We start from the raw sequence: 20,141 nt of genomic DNA on the forward strand, positions 1-20,141 counted from the left end.
GACGCTACTCACTAAAGTAGAATGTAGAACATTGCCTTTATAAACCGTGTTATGCCAATTGAGCTAGATGTTCCCTGAGACCATGGTCCCCACAGCCCTCAGCCCAGCAATTCGATACCTCAGGGAATTTGGATGTGTCTATGGAGCTTCCATGACCTTGCCTTGTACAAACTGTGCTGATGTCCCCAGTACTGTCTTACCCTTTACCATCTTTTGGTTTCTTGGAGTAGTGTTTTGTAGTTTTCTTTACATAGGTCTTTTACATCCCTGGTTAGATTTATTTCTAGGTATTTTATCTTCTTGAGACTATTGTAAATGGTATTGATTCACTAATTTCCCTTTTTGAAATTCTCTTTGTTGGTGTAGTGCAATCCAGCTGATGTTTATATGTTAATCTTGTATTCTACTTTTCTGAAATCCATGTAAAATGAAATCCTAGACAACTTCAGTATTTTCTCCATTCATCATGATGTGGTTTATTGGTCCAGTTGTGAGGATTTTTGTTTTCTTTATGGTGAAGTAATCCATATTGAAGGCTGTGGTCTTTGATCTTCACCAGTAAGTGCTTCAAGTCCTCTTCACTTTCAGCAAGTAATAGTGTGTCATCTGCATATCACAGGTTGTTAATGAGTCTTCCACCAATCCTATGCCATGTTCTTCTTCATATAGTCCAGCTTCTCAGATTATTTGCTCAGCATACAGATTAAGTATGGTGAAAGGATGCAACCCTGAAGTACACCTTTCCTGATTTTAAACCATGCATTATCCCCTTGCTTTGTTCAAATGGCTACCTCCTGGTTTATGTTTAGTAATGTAACTGAATTGTACACACGATGAACGTTGAAAAGGCAAACAAAGATAAATAAATAAATAAATATATATTTACAAAAAACATTTTCTGTTCTGGGAGTTTATAACTGATCACAGCAGAGCCTCACACTGGAGAATGTGTGACAAGCAGAACAGGGATCTGCTGTTATCTTCATTTGGGATGCTTGTTTTAAGTACATCATAATCACAATATTAGCTAGGGCTGTAGGAAAAGGAAAAAAAAAAAAAAGTGAAATATTCTCTCCATAAAATAACAAAGCTGTTTTTAAGAAAAAAAAAAAAAAAGTAGAGGAAGTAAAATCATCTTCGTTGGGAAATATTTCTTATCTTTATAGTTTGTGCCCATTTGGACACAATGAAAAAATATCCTGTGTTCAGTTTCCCATTATGATGAAAACCTAGTATTTTTAGTATTTTTAGAATAGGCAATGAAAATGAAAGGATAGAAATAAAGCATTTCTTACAGTTTCCTAAATCTGCAACCCCAGACTACATAAATAGAAACCTAAGAAATAATAAATATATTTTAATTAACTAAGCTAAAATATAAAATAATCGTATCATCAACAATTCACTCGTGCATGAAGCTTATCTTTAAAAAATAATAAATATATTTTTATACAGGAATTATTGTGTTATTTGTAGATTTTGATAAGTGTTGTAGTAGCTAATTATTCTAAAATTCCTAATGTGTCAAGAAGTCAGAAAAAGAATGTGCAGTTACCTTAGTTAAGAGGAACACTCATGCATGTAGATCAGTTGATTCTGATTGTTTTTAAAATTTCCTATTGGCTCCCAAATCTAGGCGATCTCTGATTTTACTTCTTGTGGTTGTCCCAGAAGAGTTTTCCACTGACACTGCTAGAACAAGGCTCTCTTCTCTCATTAGTGTCTTCAGGACTCCAAGAAAGCTGAGTCTGAGCAGCCCTTGCATATCAAGGTAAGTTACTCAGAACTGTGGTGGGTGCATCATGAGAGAAGATGGGAAGATGCAGGAGACCCTGCAACCCTCCTCCCTCAGGCTGGTCCCCGGCCCCAGTGGTAGAATAACCCTGAGTTATGCTGGCTGAAGATTTCCAGAAAATGGTGACCCTTGCTCAGGCCCAACTACTGGTGGCAAAGCCCCCAGATCACCCTTGCTGATTCTCTCATGAACATATTTACAGGGCTGATAGCAGTAGAGGTGGTAAATTCATCTTACAAATTATTAAAAAAAAAAAACGCATAGCTGTTGATTCTGACTCATGGCGACCCCAGGAGTGACAGACTAGAACTGCTCCATAGGGTTTTCAATGGCTGTAATCTTTACAGAAGCAGATTGCCAGGCCTTTCTTCTGCAGAGCCCCTGAATGGGTTTGAACTGCCAACCTTTAGGTTAGTAGTCAAGCACAAACCATTTGTGTTACCCAGAGATCTAAAACTTGCAAAACAAGGAGGCAGTCATTTCCCGCACCACAATAAATATCCAAAATCAACCTCCCCATAACAAAAAAGTCATAACAGGTAATTGATTTTATTAGTATTGTGCTGTTATTAGAGATTGTCAAAAACATAAATATGCAGAGAAACACCAAAAATTAGTGTAAGAGAATATATATATCGTGAGTAGATACAATTCGAATTGGGCAGCGTCAGCCAGAAGGCATTGGGAGGGCACTTTGAAGACTGGGAGGTGAAAACAGATTATATAGGCAGGGTCTGGGCAAAGTAGTCTCCTGAAGCTCATTGTGATTCTCCAAAAAAGGCCACTGCTTAAGGCAAAATGATCTCCACTAAGCCCTTTACTAGGAAATTGTTTGACTTGAAGGTAACTTTAGGAAAAGAGTTCCTTAAAGGGTCAAGGTTCAAAAGGACAGCTAAGGATAGGTGGCCTGAGTAGGTCACCCCAACTCCATAGACCCAGAAATCTGGATTCCAGGAGACTTAAAACAGTTTCTCAAGATACTATGTGGCCAAGTGATTTTGAGGGATTTTGAAATGCATGTGGGTATGACACTGACAGAAACATGCAACACATTGCAGAGATGATCCAAAAATGCATGTACACTGTAAATACTCGAATATACAACTGTGTATTTACAATGCTTCCTTTCTTCTCCTGACCAGCATGGGCTTGTCAAGTGCGCATCAGCCACTGCAGGCTTGAGCGAGATGTGTTTGGTGCAGCAAAAACCAGCAGTGCTTTCAGTGATCCGTTTACAGCCTGGGAAAGAGCAGAGAACCAACAAAAGTGTTTGTTAAGTAAATAAATGAGTTCAGAGTCTAATTTGACCGTGTTTATCCCAGATACTCCATTTTTTTTTAATTGTGCTTTAAGTGAAAGTTTACAATTCAAGTCAGTTTCTCATACAAAAACTTAGACACACATTGTTATGTGACCCCAGTTACTGCCCCTACAGTATGACAGCACACTGTTCCTTTCCACCCTGTGTTTCCCGTGTCCATTCAACCAGCTCCGGTCCTCCTCTGCCTTCTCATCTCGCCTACAGACAGGAGCTGCCCACTTAGTCTCATACTAGACCCCACATTTTTATCTGACATTTTGAAGAAAGCAGACTTCCATAATGGAAAGAACGTGCGCTTGGTCCCGTACACTTGCATTTCCCTTGGTTACCCTTGAATCTCTCAACCAACCTTTATGCATTTGTAAATTGGGGGAAAAGATACCCACCTTTTATCTGGGGAGGGAATGAGATAAGGAAAGTTTCCAGCCTAAGAGCCTGGCACTTAGCAGATGTTCAGTACATGCTAGTTTTTCTTTGCTCCTCTCTTTTCCTCTCTTCACAGATAAACCAAGATATCAGAAGTGCAGGCGTTATGTTGGAAGGTCATGTAGCAAAAGGCAGTGCAGAGTGGCGGGTAAGAGTGTGAGTTGTAATGAATGCCAGCTGTCTGGGATGAAATCCCAGTTCCTCAGCCTACCAGCTGTGCAACCTCAGGCATGTTTATCTAATGGCTCATTTTTTGCAGAAATGTGATGCAAAATACCGTCTACATTTTTTTAAAAAAAACTTTTTTGATGGAAACAGTATGAAACAGAAATTTCCATGTTTTTAAGGCACACACCTGTCGTGGTACTACAAACAGAAGGTATGTGTGTATGTGAAGTTACATGTTTTATGCATACCAGCGATCAAAACAAATAAAATAATTCAATCAACCATGCTAGAGGAAAGACAATTCTCTTTGTCTTAGAGAAAATAAAACTATAAAATTGTTTTCATATGAGAAAGCCATCAAAAAGTAAGCAGGTTAAAAAAAAAGATATTTTATGGAGGTGTGTTAGGCAGTTAATTAGTAAAAATATTATGTTTACAAATTTTGTGATTAATAGTATTTTTCAGCTTTCTATAGGTAATTTTTGTGTTTTTTTCTCATTCTAAATATTATATATATTTATGCATGATTTTGTAATTGTCATTTTATATTCTTTTTCTTAAATTGGGCACCAGAATTGGTTCCTGAAAGTGCCTCTTACCAGATCCTTGTGAAGTGAGTTGATGAGGCAATCCAGGCTGCAGGAGACAGTCAAGGCAGGATTCCACCTACAGAATCATGTCACTTTTTTATAATTATCCCTCAAAACCTTAAGTGATTAAAAATCAAACATAAGGAAAGTAATATGCACAACTCCTTTTTGAACGTATGTTATTATTATTTTCATATTTTGAAACATTTTTGTGCCAGGCATTGTGAGCACTTCGCATTCATCACCTCACTTAGTAATTACAGCCCCGTGGGTACAAGCTGCTATTGTTTCTATTTAGTGAGTGCGGGAACTGAGGTTTGGGAAGGTAAAAATCCTTGCCCACCTTTACCACACTAGAAACCACATTATCAGGCTTTTGAAAGCATGAAATGAACATAAATTATGAGAAGTCGGGAGGGTAGCAGGAATGGACTTTGAAAGCACATGTATGCAGGTACGATGGTGAGTTACTGCATGCTATTTTCTACTTCTGCTCTGGGACCACGAATGAAGCAATTTGGGAGCCTCTGCTGAGACTTTCTAAGCCTAAAATTTTCTAGTTGCTGAATAGAGACTAGGACACTTTTGTTACCTTTCATTTATCGCACATAAACCCTTTGCTGTCAAGTTGGTCCGGACTCATAGCGACCCTACAGGACAGAGTAGAATTGTCCCCTAGGGTTTACAAGGCTGTGAAGCCGACTGCCACATCTCTCTCCCACGGAGCAGCTGACAGGTTCGAACCGCCCACCTTTTGGTTAGCAGCCAAGCGCTTAACCACCATGCCACCAATTAGAGGAAGAGGCCAAGGCTTTTTAAATGTTTGTGATTTTAATATGAAAAAATGCTTTCTAAAACTAGTATGTTTAAAATGATCTTCTAGGATTAAGATTATCTTTCTGCATCATTTTTTTTTAAGTTTTATATATACAAGCTGTACTCTGTGACATTTCCTGTCTGATTAAAAGAGTTTACAAATTAAGTAAACAAGTGAATTGACCGTATTGAGTGTAATATTACAATTTTGTGACCCAGATTGAGGTCAACATATGTAAATGAAGCAAAAGAAAGGGAAAAATCTCGTTGCCGTCCAGTGAATTCTGACCCACAGTGACCCCATAGGACAGAGTAGAACTGTCCCATAGGGTTTCCAAGGAGCAGCTGGTGGATTCCAACTCCTGACCTTTTGGTTAGCAGTGGAGCTCTTAACCACTGCGCCGCCAGGGCAGGGGCTCATATTTCTTTGGACTGTGAAAAATGATATCATGAGTCAAGTACTTCATTTTTTGAATCAATTTTTAGATTACTTTATTGTTCATGATTTAAAAAAAATAAACAGAAACACGTCTTATGACTTATAGTGAGTAGATGGAGCCCTGGTGGCTCAGTGATTAAGCGTTCTGGCTGCAAATCAAAAGGTTGGCTGTTCGAACCCACCAGTTGTTCCACAGGAGAAAGATGTGGCAGTCTGCATCTGTAAAGATTTGCAGCCTTGGAAATCCTATGGGCCAGTTCTGCTCTGTCCTATAGGGTCGCTATGAGTGGGAATTGACTCAACAGCAATGGGTTTTGTTTTTTTGGTTATAGTCAATAGCAACTTTTGTGTAGGCAGTGGGTGTGTTAAATGGTTTATATTTAAAAAAATAAAAGCAAATATGTGCAAAGGGAATGAATTTGATGATATAGTTTGGAAAAGAGTTCAAGAATATGATATACAGAATGATTTTTAATCCAAACCTTTCTAATAATAATATTTCATAAATGACACCTAGTTGTCTTAAAGTTTTCACAATTCCTTTTTCCATAACTTTTTATTATGGGAAATTTCAAAAATCACAAAAAAGCATGAAAATAGTATTAAAACATCCCCACACATTGAGTGAAATAAGTGTATCACAAAATGACAAATACTTGTATGACCTTACTAATATGAAAAGACAAGAATAAGTAAATATATAGACTATTAGCTATTAATGGTTACTTTTTTTAGGAAGTAGTGGGTTTATGTTTATGGGGATTGGAAAATTGGCATTGATTGAGGGCTATCCTTGTGTAACCTGATAAGCATAACTGATATCACTAAGTTTTATGCCAGACAAAGGGCACAATGGCAAATATTGTGGTAGTTGTAATTCTATGATAACAATAACTACAAAAAATTCCCCACACACTATCATCCACATTCAACAAATATGAACATTTTACCTATCTTTTATTTTTTCTACCCTCCCCCCATATTTTTTGCCAGAGTATTTTAAAGCAAATCCCAGATACCATGTCATTACACCCATCAAATGTAGATTTGATAACATGGATGGCTGATGTAACACGTAGTCCCTAGATGCCAAGGTTTACAGTCTGGTTGAGGAGCTATCACTCACATACTATAGATCACTCCCATTTGTCTGTCACTTTGTCATAATGTGGGTACTTGTGTGTTTCTGTGATGCTGGAAGCTATGCCACAGGTATTCAGATACTAGCAGGGTCACCGATGGAGGACAGGTTTCAGCTGAGCTTCCGGACTAAGACAGACTAGGAAGAAGGACCCGGAAGTCTACTTCTGAAAAGCATTAGCCAGTGAAAACCTTAGGAATAGCAGCGGAACATTGTCTGATACAGTGCTGGAAGATGAGCCCCCCAGGTTGGAAGGCACTCAAAAGATGTCTGGGGAAGAGCTGCCTCCTCAAAGTAGAGTCAACCTTAATGACGTGGATGGAGTAAAGCTCTCGGGACCTTCATTTGCTGATGTGGCATGACTCAAAATGAGGAGAAACAGCTGCAAACATCCATTAATAATCAGAACCTGGACTGTACAAAGTATGAATCTAGGAAAGTTGGAAATCGTCAAAAATGAAATGGAATGCATAAACATAGATAACCTAGGCATTAGTGAGCTGAAATGGACTGGTACTGACCACTTTGAATCGGACAATCATATGGTCTCCTATGCCGGGAATGACAACTTGAATAGGAATGGTGTTGTATTCATTGTCAAAAAGAACATTTCAAGATCTATCCTGAAGTACAACGCTGTCAGTGATAGGAAAATATCCATATGCCTACAAGGAAGACCAGGTAATATGACTATTATTCAAACTTACGCACAAACCACTAAAGCCAAAGATGAAGAAATTGAAGATTTTTATCAGCTTCTGCAGTCTGAAATTGATAGAACATGCCATCGGGATGCATTGATAATTACTGGTGATTGGAATGCGGAAGTTGGAAACAAGGAGGACTGGTAGTTGGAAAATAAGGCCTTGGTGAAGAAACAATGCCGGAGATCAAATGATAGAATTTTCCAAGACCAGCAACTTCTTCATTGCAAATACCTTTTTTCACCAACATAAATGGCGACTGTACACGTGGACCTCACCAGATAGAACACACAGGAATCAAATTGACTACATCTGTGGAAAGAGATGATGGAAAAGCTCAATATCATCAGTCAGAACCAGCCCAGGGGCCAACTGTGGAACAGACCATCAGCTGCTCATATGCAAGTTCAAGCAGATGAATGAAGGTGGGGGGTGCAGAAAAAGGGGGAGAGTGAGCCTTGCCAGTCCTCGAAGAATCAGAGAGATTTAAAGAGGAGGAAAAAGGATGTACCAGCAATTTGAAGAAATTCTGCTAACAAGAAAGAAGGAGTCAGGGATGATGGCTAGGTAAGCAACTAACGTAGTCCATGGCAGACAGGAAATCATCCTTTCAGAGATTTTGTTGAGAGTAGAAAATATTCGCTATTTATCTTTCAACTTCATGTTTCTTCAGCACTCAGTAGAACGCCTGGCAGATGGTACCTACATTTTTAGTTATAGTTTGAACATGTAAACAAATGAATAAAATGCTTGGTCTTTGAAACTTGTGATTTGGGCTGAAAATTACTCAACCCACTGATAGGAATAGAAAATCAGGAGGCAGAGGGTGAATACCCTGAAATCTTGTGTCAGAGAAAATTTTCAGTTATAACTGAAGAGACTCTAAAGTACCGTATTAACTAATTTTCTAGCTTATGTAAGTAGAAAAGCTCTGGAAGCATCAAAGATTTCGCATCCCTCAGCAGTACTTGAGCCTCAGAGTAGACACAAATGGGCCCTTTACCATCTTCCCACTTAATCACCAAACACTGAGCAAGTGCGTGTTTCAGACCTCTTTCCTGGAAATGCTGCTATGTCAAGACCAAAGCATCAGGAGTACCAGAATTTAATCAGCAAGTTATTTGCAGCGTGCTTACTGATGCTGTGCCCTAGAATAAAGCTTCGTTGTAATGGTTTCCTGATACACCGGAGAGTAGGTGACCAGATGTGTAGTTCTCCTATTTGTGTGAGAATTTGAGGCTTGGTCTGTTACAATCGATTTTACATGACACATCCAGATAATGTGCAATGTAGTTTCTTCTGTTATATAAAACTTGAGATCTAAAGGGACAAGCATTTAAAATAAAAATTTTGGGGAACTGTCGTTGTTATTGTATGCTCTCAATTCGATTCTGACTGATAGTGACCCTGTAGGACACAGTCAAACTGCTCCATAGGGTTTCCTAGACTGTAATCTTTATGGAGGAGTCCTGGTGGCAAAAGGTTAAGCACTCAGCTGCTAACTGAAAGGTTGGCAGTTCGAACCCATCAGCCGCTCCTTGAAAGAAAAGACCTGGCAATCTGCTTCTGTAAAGATTAAAAAAAAAAAACAAAAACAGCCTAGTAAACCCTATGGAGCGGTTCCACTCTCTCCTACAGGCTCGCTATAAGTCAGAATTGACTTCATGGTGCAGAACAATAACAGTCTTTACAGGAACAAATCACCAAGTCTTTTCTCCCACAGAGCTACTGGATGAGTTCAAACCACCAACCTTTTGGTTAGCAGCCAAGCCGTTAACCATTGCACCACCAGGGCTCGCTCTTGGGAACTGTAGTGGAATATATTTTTGCTATCAATATACAATTTAGGCATTAAATATTAAATATCAGTATGAAACTCTCATAATTGTACGATCAACGAGACAACTGCTGCTAACGTCTTGGTGAATTTCCTTACTGGATCTATTTTGGTGTAATTTAAAAGTATAAAATTAGTGTATATTCACTGTAAGAAATAAAAGTGGTACAAAGGTAGAAATCAATTGCTTCCCCAAACTCCAAGGCCTACTCTCCAAAATTAACCAGTGGCAGTGGTGTCACTAGGGGGGTGTGGGGGATACGGACTGCACAGGGTGACACTGTCAGAGGGTGCTGACACCGAAATGACTGTCCATAAAATTTTTGTGGAGTATTTCAGCAGAAATTTATTACTTTTCATAAAAATATCCCTGGAGTTAGTTATAACAAAAATTTTTTGTAAGTCAAGCTTACATGCATGCATCAATATACCTACAAACTCTATGCTAATTTACTTTTCGAACCTTCTCATGTGCTCTGGTCAGAGCTGTCATTATTACCCAATTACAGTGATGCTTCGAATCACGTGGTTTTGTCTGCATGTGCTACAAGCATGTGCTGTTTTCATTGCTGTTGGTGTTTTTTATAGTTGCTGATTTTGTCAAATTTTCTGGTGTTTCAGCTACAGTACTGTGGTAATTAGCATGGGGGTGACACTAGGAGTTACTGCACTGAGGGACACCAACCCTAGTGATGCCATAGCTTAATGGTTTAGACAGCCTATTTTTCCAGGCATTTTACTGTGCTGATTTTTAAAGCTCAGAAACCACTCACCAGCACCCATCGTGTTATTTCATGGTTGAAAAGAATCATTGAATTTGAGTCAGTGGAAAAAGACTGTTTCAAAGGTCCTGATAGAAAATGCCTTCAACTTGGATATGCAAATCTTTTATATCCAGCTCAGCCTAAGACCAACTTCCGCCAGTCACTTAAGTTTTTTGTGCCATTTATCCATTTACAAAGTGGTAATAATACCTTCTGAATTCATAATTCAATTATTTCATAAATATTTATTGCACAACTACAATGTGCTTGGCATAGTACTAGGTACTTAGAGGGCTATGAAATAAACTTACTAGGCCAAGTTCTTACATTCAAGGCAAAAGAAAAAGTGAAAATTTGGTGACCTGGATTGTTCCAGTTATCTATTTTTACATAACAGATGTCCCCAAATTAATGCCTTAAAACAAGTGACAAGCATCAGCTCACAAATGAGCAATTTGGGCAGGGCTCAGCAGGGAAGGCTTGTCTCTGCTCCATGCAGCATCAGCTGGGTCAGCTTGATGGCGGACTGAGGATACACTTACAAGATGTCTTACATGGCTGGCATGTTGGTCCTGGCTGTTTACTGAGAGCTCAGCTGAAGATGAGGCTCTCAGGCCTTCATTCCTCTCTGCATGGGTCTCCCCACAAACTTCCTTGGACTTCTTTGGAGCATGGTGACTAGCTTCCAAGAGTGAGCATCCCAAGAGATAAGAAATGAAGCTGACAGTTGCTTAATTTTTTGGAATGGAAACTGGACAATATATTCTATCGGTCAAAGGGAAACAAAAATAGCTTTAAGTAGAAGGAACATAAATCTTTGGATCCACCTCTCAATGGGAGGATGTTAAAGAAATCTGAGGTCCTATTTTATTAGTGGGCATGTGTGTGTGTTATTTAACAGCATCCTCATCCTTCCTCTGGTACGATCACTCCTCTTTCTATGGGGAGCTTCTTTAACCTTTCTACCCATTCTACATAATGCTGGTGTAGTTTCCAATCACGGCTTTCTGTTCATTGATCACCAGGTGGATATATGACCTCAGTCTGGCCAATAATAATACAATATACTTATGGCCACAATGTTTGGTCCTGCAGGTGAGCTCATGCCCCAATAGGCCAATCATATTCCTTCACTATTATTATTAAAACCAGAACCAAATATAGTACATTCCTTCCTGGTTCTTCTGGTGTTGCTCATGGAGATCATAAAAGCCTGTGGCCATGTCTTTACTCCTTGTCATATAAAAAGAGCTTGTCTGTGATAGGTTTAGAACCGGTATGTCATGTATATACTTGGGCATGTTAGATAATTTCTCAGGGTGTGAATTTCTCCCTTGGTAACAACATCTACCTTGCAGTGTTGTTATGAGGTCAGAATGGAACATGGTAGGCACTCACTAGAAGGAAAATATGATTATCATAGAATGATTGATTTATACAGGTATTTGTTGTTGTTAGGTGCTGTGGAGTTGATTCCAACTCACAGCAACCCTATGTACAAAAAAATGAAACACTACCTGGTCCTCTGCCGTCCTTAAAATCATTGTTACATTTGAGCCCATTGTTGTAAACACTGTGTCAGTCTGTCTCATCAAGGGTCTTCCTCTTCTTCACTGACCTTCTACTTTACCAAGCATGATGTCCTTCTCCGGGGACTAGTGCCTCCTCATAACATGTCCAAAGGACATGAGATGAAGCCTCGCCATCTTCACCTCCAAGGAGCACTCTGGTTGTATTCCTTCCAAGACAGACTTGTTTGTTCTTCTGACAGTCCATAGAGTATTCAATATTCTTTGCCAACACCACAATTCAAATGCATCATTCTTCTTTAGTCTTCCTTATTGCTTCCTTATGCTTTTGCATGCATAAGAGATGATTGAAAATATCATGGCTTGGGTCAGGCACACCTTAGTCCTCAAGGTGACATCTTTGCTTTTCAACATTGTAAAGAGATCTTTATTATTATTATTTTAAATTTTTATTGTACTTCAGATGAAAGTTTACAGAACAAACTAGTATCTCACCAGTTAGTACACACATTGTTGTATGACATTGGTTAAGAACCCCATGACATGTCAACATTCTCCCTTCTCAACCCTGGGTTCCCCATTACCAGCTTTCCTGTTACGTTTCTGCCTTTCAGTCCCTGCGCCAGGGCTGGTACACCCTTTTAGTCTTGTTTTATTCTATGGGCCTGTTCAATCTTTGGTTGAAGTGTGAACCTCAGGAGTGACCTCATTACTGAGCTGGAATGGTGTCTGGGAACCATACTCTCAGGGTTTCTCCAGTCTCTGTCAGGCCAACAAGTCTGGTCTTTCTTTTTGTGTTAGAATTTTGTTCTACATTTTTCTCTAGCTCTGTCCAGGACCCTCTATTGTGATCCCAGTCAGAGCAGTCAGTGGTGGTAGCTGGGCACTACCTGGTTGTACTGGACTCAGTTTGGTGGAGGCTGTGGTAGATGTGGTCCATTAGTCCTTTGGACTAATCTTTCCCTTGTATCTTTAGTTTTCTTCGTTCTTCCTTGCTCCTGAAGAGGTGACACCAGTAGAGTATCCTAGATGGATGCCCACAGGCTTTTAAGACCCCAGACGCTACTCACCAAAGTAGAATGTAGAACATTTTCTTTATAAACTGTGTTATGCCAATTGAGCTAGATGTTCCCTGAGACCATGGTCCCTACAGCCCTCAGCTCGGCAATTTGGTCCTTCAGGGAATTTTGATGTGTCTACGGAGCTACTGTGACAGGTTGTGCTGGTTTCCCCAGTACTGTGTACTGTCTTACCCTTCACCAAAGTTACCACATACCTATTAAGTGTTTTTCCATCCCCACTCCTCCCCTCCCTCATAACCATCAAAGATTGTTTCTTTTTGTATGTAAACTTTTTCATGAGTTTTTGCAGTAGTGGTCTCATACAGTATTTGTCCTTTTGTGATTGACTTATTTCACTCAGCATAATGCCCTCCATATTCATCCATGTTATGAGGTACTTCACAGATTCACTGTTGTTCTTTATCGTTGTGTAATATCCATTGTGTGTATGTACCACAGTTTATCAATAAATCTGTTGATGGGCATCTAGGTTGTTTCCATATTTTTGCTATTGTGAACAATGTTGCAGTGAACATGGATGTGCATAAGTCTGTTCGTGTGATGACTCTTATTTCTCTAGGATATATTCCTAGGAGTGCGATTGCTGGATCATATGACATTTCTATTTCTAGCTTTCTAAGAAAGTGCCATATCGTTTTCCAAAATGGTTGTACCATTTTGCATTCCCACCAGCAGTGCATAAGAGCTCCAATCTCCCCGCAGCCTCTCCAACATTTGTTATTTCCTGTTTTATTGATTCGTGCCAGTAATGTCGGGGTGAGATAGTATCTCAAAGAGATCTTTTGCAGCAGATTTACCCAATGCAATATATTGTTGGATTTCCTGACTACTGTTTCCGTGGGAGTCAATTGTGAATCTGAGGAAAATGACATCCTTGATAATGTCAGTCTTTTCTCTGTTTATCATGATGTTGCTTATTGGTCCAGTTGTGAGTATTTTTGTTTTCTTTACGTTGAGGTGTAATCCATACTTAAGGCTATAGTCTTTGATCTTCATCAGTAAGTGCTTTAGGTCCTCTTCACTTTCAGCAAGCAAGGTTGTGTCATCTGTATATCTCAGGTTGTTAATGAGTCTTCCACCAATCCTGATGCCACATTCTTCTTCATATAGTCCAGCTTCTCAGATTATTTACTGAGCATACAGATTGAACAAGTATGGTGAAAGAATGCAACCCTGATGCACACCTTTCTTGATTTTAAACCATGCAGTATCCCCTTGCTCTGTTTGAATGACTACCTCCTGGTCTATGTACAGATTTCGCATGAGCACAATTAAATGTTATGGAATTCCCATTCTTCACAATGGTATCCATAACTTGTTATGATCCCCACAGCTGAATGCCTTTGCATAGTCAGTAAAACACAGGTAAATATCTTTCTGATATCCTCTGCTTTCACCTATGATCCATCTGACATCAGCAATGATATCCCTGGTTCCATGTCCTCTTCTGAATGTGGCTTGAATTTCTGGCAGTTTCCTGTTGATGTACTGCTGCAATCACTTTTGAATGATCTTCAGAAAATTTTACTTGCATGCAATATTAATGATATTGTTTGATTATTTCTACATTCTGTTGGGTCACCTTTGTTTGGAATGGAAAAAAATACGGATCTGTTCCAATCAGTTGGCCAGGTAGCTGTCTTCTAAATTTCTTGGCATAGATGAGTGAGCATCTCCTGTGTTGCATCCATTTGTTGAAACATCTCAATTCCTGGGGCCTTGTTTTTTGCCAGTGCCTTCAGTGTTGCTTGGACTTCTTTCTTCAGTACCTTCAATTCTTGATCATATGCTATCTTCTGAAACAGTTGAATGTCAACCAATTCTTTTTGGTGCAGTGACTCTGTGTATTCCTTCCATCTTCTTTTGATGCTTCCTGCGTCATTCAAAATTTTGCCCATAGAATCCTACGAAATTGCAACTGGAGGCTTGAATTTTTTCCTCAGTTCTTTCAGCTTGAGAAATGCTGAGCATGTTCTTCTCTTTTGATTTCCTAACTCCAGGCCTTTGAACATTTCATTATAATGTTTTACTTTGTCTTCTTGAACTGCTTTTTGAAATCTTCCATTCAGCTCTTTTACTTCATCATTTCTTCCATTTGCTTTAGCTACTTGATGTTTGAGATCAAGTTTTGGAGTATCTTCTGACATCCATTTTGGTCTTTTCTTTCTTTCCTGCCTTTTTAATGACCTTTTGCTTTCTTCAAGTGTGATATGCTTGCTTTCATCCCACAACTCATCTGGTCTTCTGTCGTTAGTGTTCTATGCATCAAATTTATTCTTGATATGGTCTCCAAATTCAGGTGGGGTATACTCGAGGTTGTATCTTGGCTCCCGTGGATTTGTTTTAATTTTCTTCAGCTTCAAATTGAACTTGCATATGAACAACTGATGGCCTGTTCTGAAGTTGGCCCCTGGCCACATTTTGACTGAGGATATTGAGCTTTTCCATTGTCTCTTTCCACAGATGTAGTTGATTTGATTCCTGTGTTTTCCATCTGGTGAGTCCATATGTATAGTCACTGTTAATGTTGAAAAAGTTATTTGCAATGAAGAAGTCGTTGGTCTTGCAAAATTCTTTCATACCATCTCTGGCGTCATTTTGTCACTAAGACCATATTTTCCAACTACCAATCCTTCTATATAAATGGGTGAAAATCTTGAACTTTCATAAAACAGAAGTTTTCAAAGGGGATATTATATACCCTTTATCTTTTGGAAAGCGTGAAAGCTTGATCAAAGGAAGAGGTATTAATGCTCTGTGTTAGCAAATGTGGGCACACATAGAAAATGTACTGTGGGTTACATCCAGACATCCACATTATGAGAAGTCTTAAATAACCATACTTATTAGAGTAATTAAACATTACTTATTAGAATAATTAAATATTACTTATGTAATTGTAATATTTAATTTTCCATCTGTGTTTTCTTTATCTAAAGTATGATAAAGCAAATGAACTTTATGTACACATGTGACAATAATGATAATATTTACTTTCTGCAGATAGAGTAGTTCATCTAGAAGATATGCACTGTAATGGAAATGAAAACCCCAAAACCAAACCAAATACCGTTGAGTCAGTTCTAACTCATAGCGATCCTACAGGACGGAGTAGAACTGCCCCATAGGATTTCCAAGGCTGTAAATCTTTACAGAAGCAGACTGCCACATCTTCCTCCCACAGACTGGCTGTTGGGTTCAAACCACCAGCCTTTTGGTTAGCAGCCGAGTGCTTTAACCACTGTGCCACCAGGGCTCCTTATGGGGATGAAGGGAGAGTATAATGTCAACATAAAAGAATAAGATTGGGTTCAGAAATGATGCCTTCACAAAAAACTTGAAATATAAACATTTAAAAAAAAAATGGGAATATATCTACAACTGTAGATATGACCACAATTAAATGATTCTAACCTGTTTTTCTGGTTTCTACATTTTATAAATAACCAATGATTGAACACATCTCTCATCTGTGATAAACTCTATTTTCAGTTTCAAAACCATATGTGGCTTAATTGTGTATTCAGATCGTCCCCCAAAATGCCTTGGTATTCTTTCGACTATACTTTATTTATATGTGCCAAATGAATTTGTCCGTAGAATAAATATTGTTGCTTCTCAATGACCATAGTAAACACAGTTCAGCATAAAGCATGGGGTTAGACCATGGTTGAAACAATTGTTTTCATTGGGTTATTCACTTACTGTAAAGCATAGACACATATCCCAATGTTAGTAAATGAAATATGCCTGCAGGAGGAAGCAAAGAAGCTTAGAGAGAGGGAAAACATATGGTATGTACTCCCTGGAAAATTTATGTAGCAGTGAAAAGTATCATGGTCCATTGAATGTGCTCATTATGCTTTGTATCAGTGAATCCCCATGCAGAAAAGCTGGGTCTCTAGATGTAGAAGATGCAGAGGAGTCTCAGATGGATGGATGGATGGAAACCCCTGCAGGGATCTATCCATCTGGCCTCTGTGCTGTGCTCTGGTCTCTAACCCACAGGACAGTCTGTTCTGTGACACATAGGTCTGCAATGGCATGATGTATCTTTGCACAGAATCTGTGATCCATGACAGTCTTACTATTCTGGCTTGTAGTTTTTAGCCTTCATCTTCACCTTTTTCTGTTGCTGTTCTCAATGTTCCCATGAGGGATGGACTTACTGTCCATAGCATTTTATATATGAGGACACATAAATTATAAAGGCCTTTTTCTTTCTTTCTTTCTTTTTTTTTTGTCATTAAGTCTGAGGGAATAGGGAAAAATCAATGGAAAACTAGAACTCAGGATAGCTAGAGAAATCACTCTGCATGTGTCCAAGTTTCCTGGTGCTTCTGGCTTGCATCACAGGGTTCAAGAGCTCCTGTAGATGAACTTGCTAAATCCAGAAGGGGGGTGGGGGAATCTGAGAATGAAACCAAGACAGGGGAGGTAGATCCAAGAGGCGGGTCAGCCCTTACCCGAAGCCAGTCATTTTTCTGAACTTTGCAGTTTTGTGGGCCTATAGTTACCCTTTTCAGCTTATGCCAGCTTTTTTTTTTTAAATCACTTTCAACCTCTAAGATGCTTGACTTCTAATAGGCATAGTAAAGTCTATTGAAGACTAAGATATGGCTGGTTTGAGAGTGTTTAGAAGACGAATGGTGTTCACCATCACTAGGATCAAGCCAGACTAAACTCATTTAATTTTTTTTGACTAGGTCAATAGATTGGTACATCAGGTGAATGTTACCCACCAGTGTTTCCCAGAGTGGGATGTTACTTGGTGTTATGGTTTAAAAAAAAAAAAAAAAAAAGGATCCCTGATGGCACAACATTGAAGCATTAGACTGCTGTATTAGGCTGTGTTCTCTAGAGAAACAAAACCAGTAAAGTGTGTATGTATGTATGTATGTATCTATCTGTATGCATATGTATATAACCCTTTGCCATCGAGTCAATTCCGACTCATAGCAACTCTATATAGGACAGGGTAAAACTGCCCATATGTATGTGTGTATATATATATATAGAGAGAGAGAGAGAGAGAGATTTATCTCAAGGGAATGGCTCATGTAGTTGTAGAGGCTGGCAAGTCCCAAGTCCATGAATCAGGAGTCAGGCTGGAGGCTTTTCCGGACTCATGTAGCTGCAGGGGCTGAAGAGCCCAAGATCCACAAGTCAGACAAGAGGCTGCTGGCTCACAGGTTGCGAAGGCTGACGAATCCAAGATTGGTAGGTAAAACAACAGACTGCTGGCTCAAGCCCGAGAACCAGAGATCGGATGTCGAGGAGCTGAAGGCAGAATCCAGAGCAGAGCAAATGCTGGTGAGCTTTGCTAGAAAGTCCACATACATTGGATGGAGGCCACACTCCAAGGAAACTCCCTTTCAACTGATTGGCTACTCAGCAGATCTCATCATGGGAGTGATTACATTATATCAGGTTTTATCACAGAGGTGATTATATTGTTACCCAACTGCCAATCTACATCATAGCTGCCAAACCACTGGGAATCATGGCCCAGCCAAATAGACACACAACCAAAAACAAAAAACCAAACCTGTTGCTGTCAAGGCAATTTTGACTCATAGCGACCCTGTAGGACAGAGTAGAACTGCCCTGTGTTGTTTCCAAGGAGTCACTGGTGGATTCAAACTGCTGACTTATTAGTTAGCACTCAAACTCTTAACCGCTGTGCCACTGGGGCTCCTCCGTAAAGATTCCAGCCTAAAAAACCTATGAGGCAGTTCTACTCCATCACAGCACCTCACAACAATAACAACAACAACATGATAAAAAAAAAAAAAAAAATATGGGGCTTTATGGCCAAATGTGTTTTGTGGATTCTGAACTCAATAAAAATAAGAAGTTTTGTTTTTATTTTCTCAGAGGCTTTGATACACTAGGTATATGTTATGGAGTGAATTGTGTCCCACACACATATGTGCTGTAAATCCTAACCTCTATGCCTGTGGTTTGGAAACCCTGGTTAAGTGCTACGGCTGCTAACCAAAGGGTCGGCAGTTCAAATTCACCAGGCGCTCCTTGGAAACTCTATGGGACAGTTCTATTCTGTCCTATAGGGTCGCTATGAGTTGGAATCGACTTGATGGCACTGGGTTATACCTGTGGTTGGAGTCCTGGTGGCACAGTTTTTAGAAGCTCAGGCTGCTAACCAAAAAGGTCAGCAGTTCTAATACACCAGCTGCTCCTTGTGAACCCTATGGGGCAGTTCTACTCTGTCCCGTAAAAAAAAAAAAAAAAAAAAAAAATTTTTTTTTTTTTAGGGTTGCTATAAATCCAGAGGGACTCAGTGGCAAGGGGTAAGCCTGTGGTTATAATCCTGTTTGAGAATGGACTGTCTTTGTTATGTTAATTAGGCAGGATTAGTATAGGGTGTATCTTGAGTGTCTTGAATCAGTCTCTTGAGATACAAAAGAGATTAAATTAAACAAGAGATGTGAAGCCACATGAAGATTGTCCAGAAGCAGAAGCTTTGAAGAGATGAGGACATTCCTCCATTGCCAACAAAAAGAGAAAGACTTCCGCTAGAGCTGGCACTCTGAATTGGGACTTCTAGCCTCCTAAACTGTGAGAAAATAAATTTCTGGTTGTTAAGGCTGCCCATTTGTAGTATTTCTGTAATAGTAGCCCTAGACATCTAAGACAGTACGTAATCACAGACGGGACATACTCAGCCCTAGACATCTAAGACAGTACGTAATCACAAATGGGACATACTCAGCACTAGACATCTAAGACAGTACGTAAATCACAAACGGGACATACTCAGAGCTTCTAAGGTCGAATGACTGGAGGAGCATGCTTTGGGAAGTGCTGTAGTAAACACAGAACTTGGATTCAACAAAACCGAGTTTCTGTTAAGGTGATAGGAAAATTTGGAAACTGATAATGGGAATTGTTGAACATGATAAACATAAGGAATGTTAGTGAATTATACCTGTGAAGAATGTTAAAATGGCAAATGATTTTTTACATATGTATTTCCCAAAATAAGAAAAAAGAAAAAAAAATTGACAAAATTCCACAAACTAATTTTGCATATGAGATAAAAAAATGTGGGCAGGATGGCAATGCTATTAGGTGGCTTCATAACTAGCTGAGAGCTAGTTAACATGAACCTGGGTAGAGTGTCAGCAGTGGAGTGAGTGGTGTGAGCTCTCTCCTTGGTCTATTCTTCAATATCTCAGTGAGAACTTAAGTGACCATTTTAATATTTTTTAGGTGAGAGTGACCTTAACAAGCTTGGATCATCTCCTGGGTTGCGTTGATAAGAACATAGTAATGGGTATGTATGGAATGACATCTTTACTTAGATTGTTAAACTAATTGTGCTCTACAAAAAGTGAGAAACACTTACCATAGATATATATAGATGCTCCCTGGGTGGTGAAAACCACTTGCGCAAGGCTATCCACTGAAAAGTTGGTAGTTTGAACCCACCCAGCAACATCATGAAAGAAAAGCCTGGTAATCTGTCTGCCTCCATAAAGATTACAGCAAAGAAAACCTTATGGAGT

General features: G+C 39.3%; 1 long non-coding RNA gene across 1 annotated transcript; it reads left to right on the forward strand.

Moving 5' to 3' along the window:
• Positions 1-1,649: 1,649 nt before the first annotated feature.
• LOC111752565 (uncharacterized) lies at positions 1,650-19,910 on the forward strand. The gene is made up of 4 exons (XR_002787449.2): positions 1,650-1,771; positions 2,938-3,072; positions 3,619-3,690; positions 19,846-19,910. It is a non-coding gene; the product is annotated as an uncharacterized LOC111752565 (long non-coding RNA).
• The last annotated feature ends 231 nt before the right edge of the window (positions 19,911-20,141 follow it).

Source organism: Loxodonta africana, chromosome 21 (assembly GCF_030014295.1).
Source record: "Loxodonta africana isolate mLoxAfr1 chromosome 21, mLoxAfr1.hap2, whole genome shotgun sequence".
In the NCBI taxonomy this organism is placed as follows: Eukaryota; Metazoa; Chordata; class Mammalia; order Proboscidea; family Elephantidae; genus Loxodonta; species Loxodonta africana.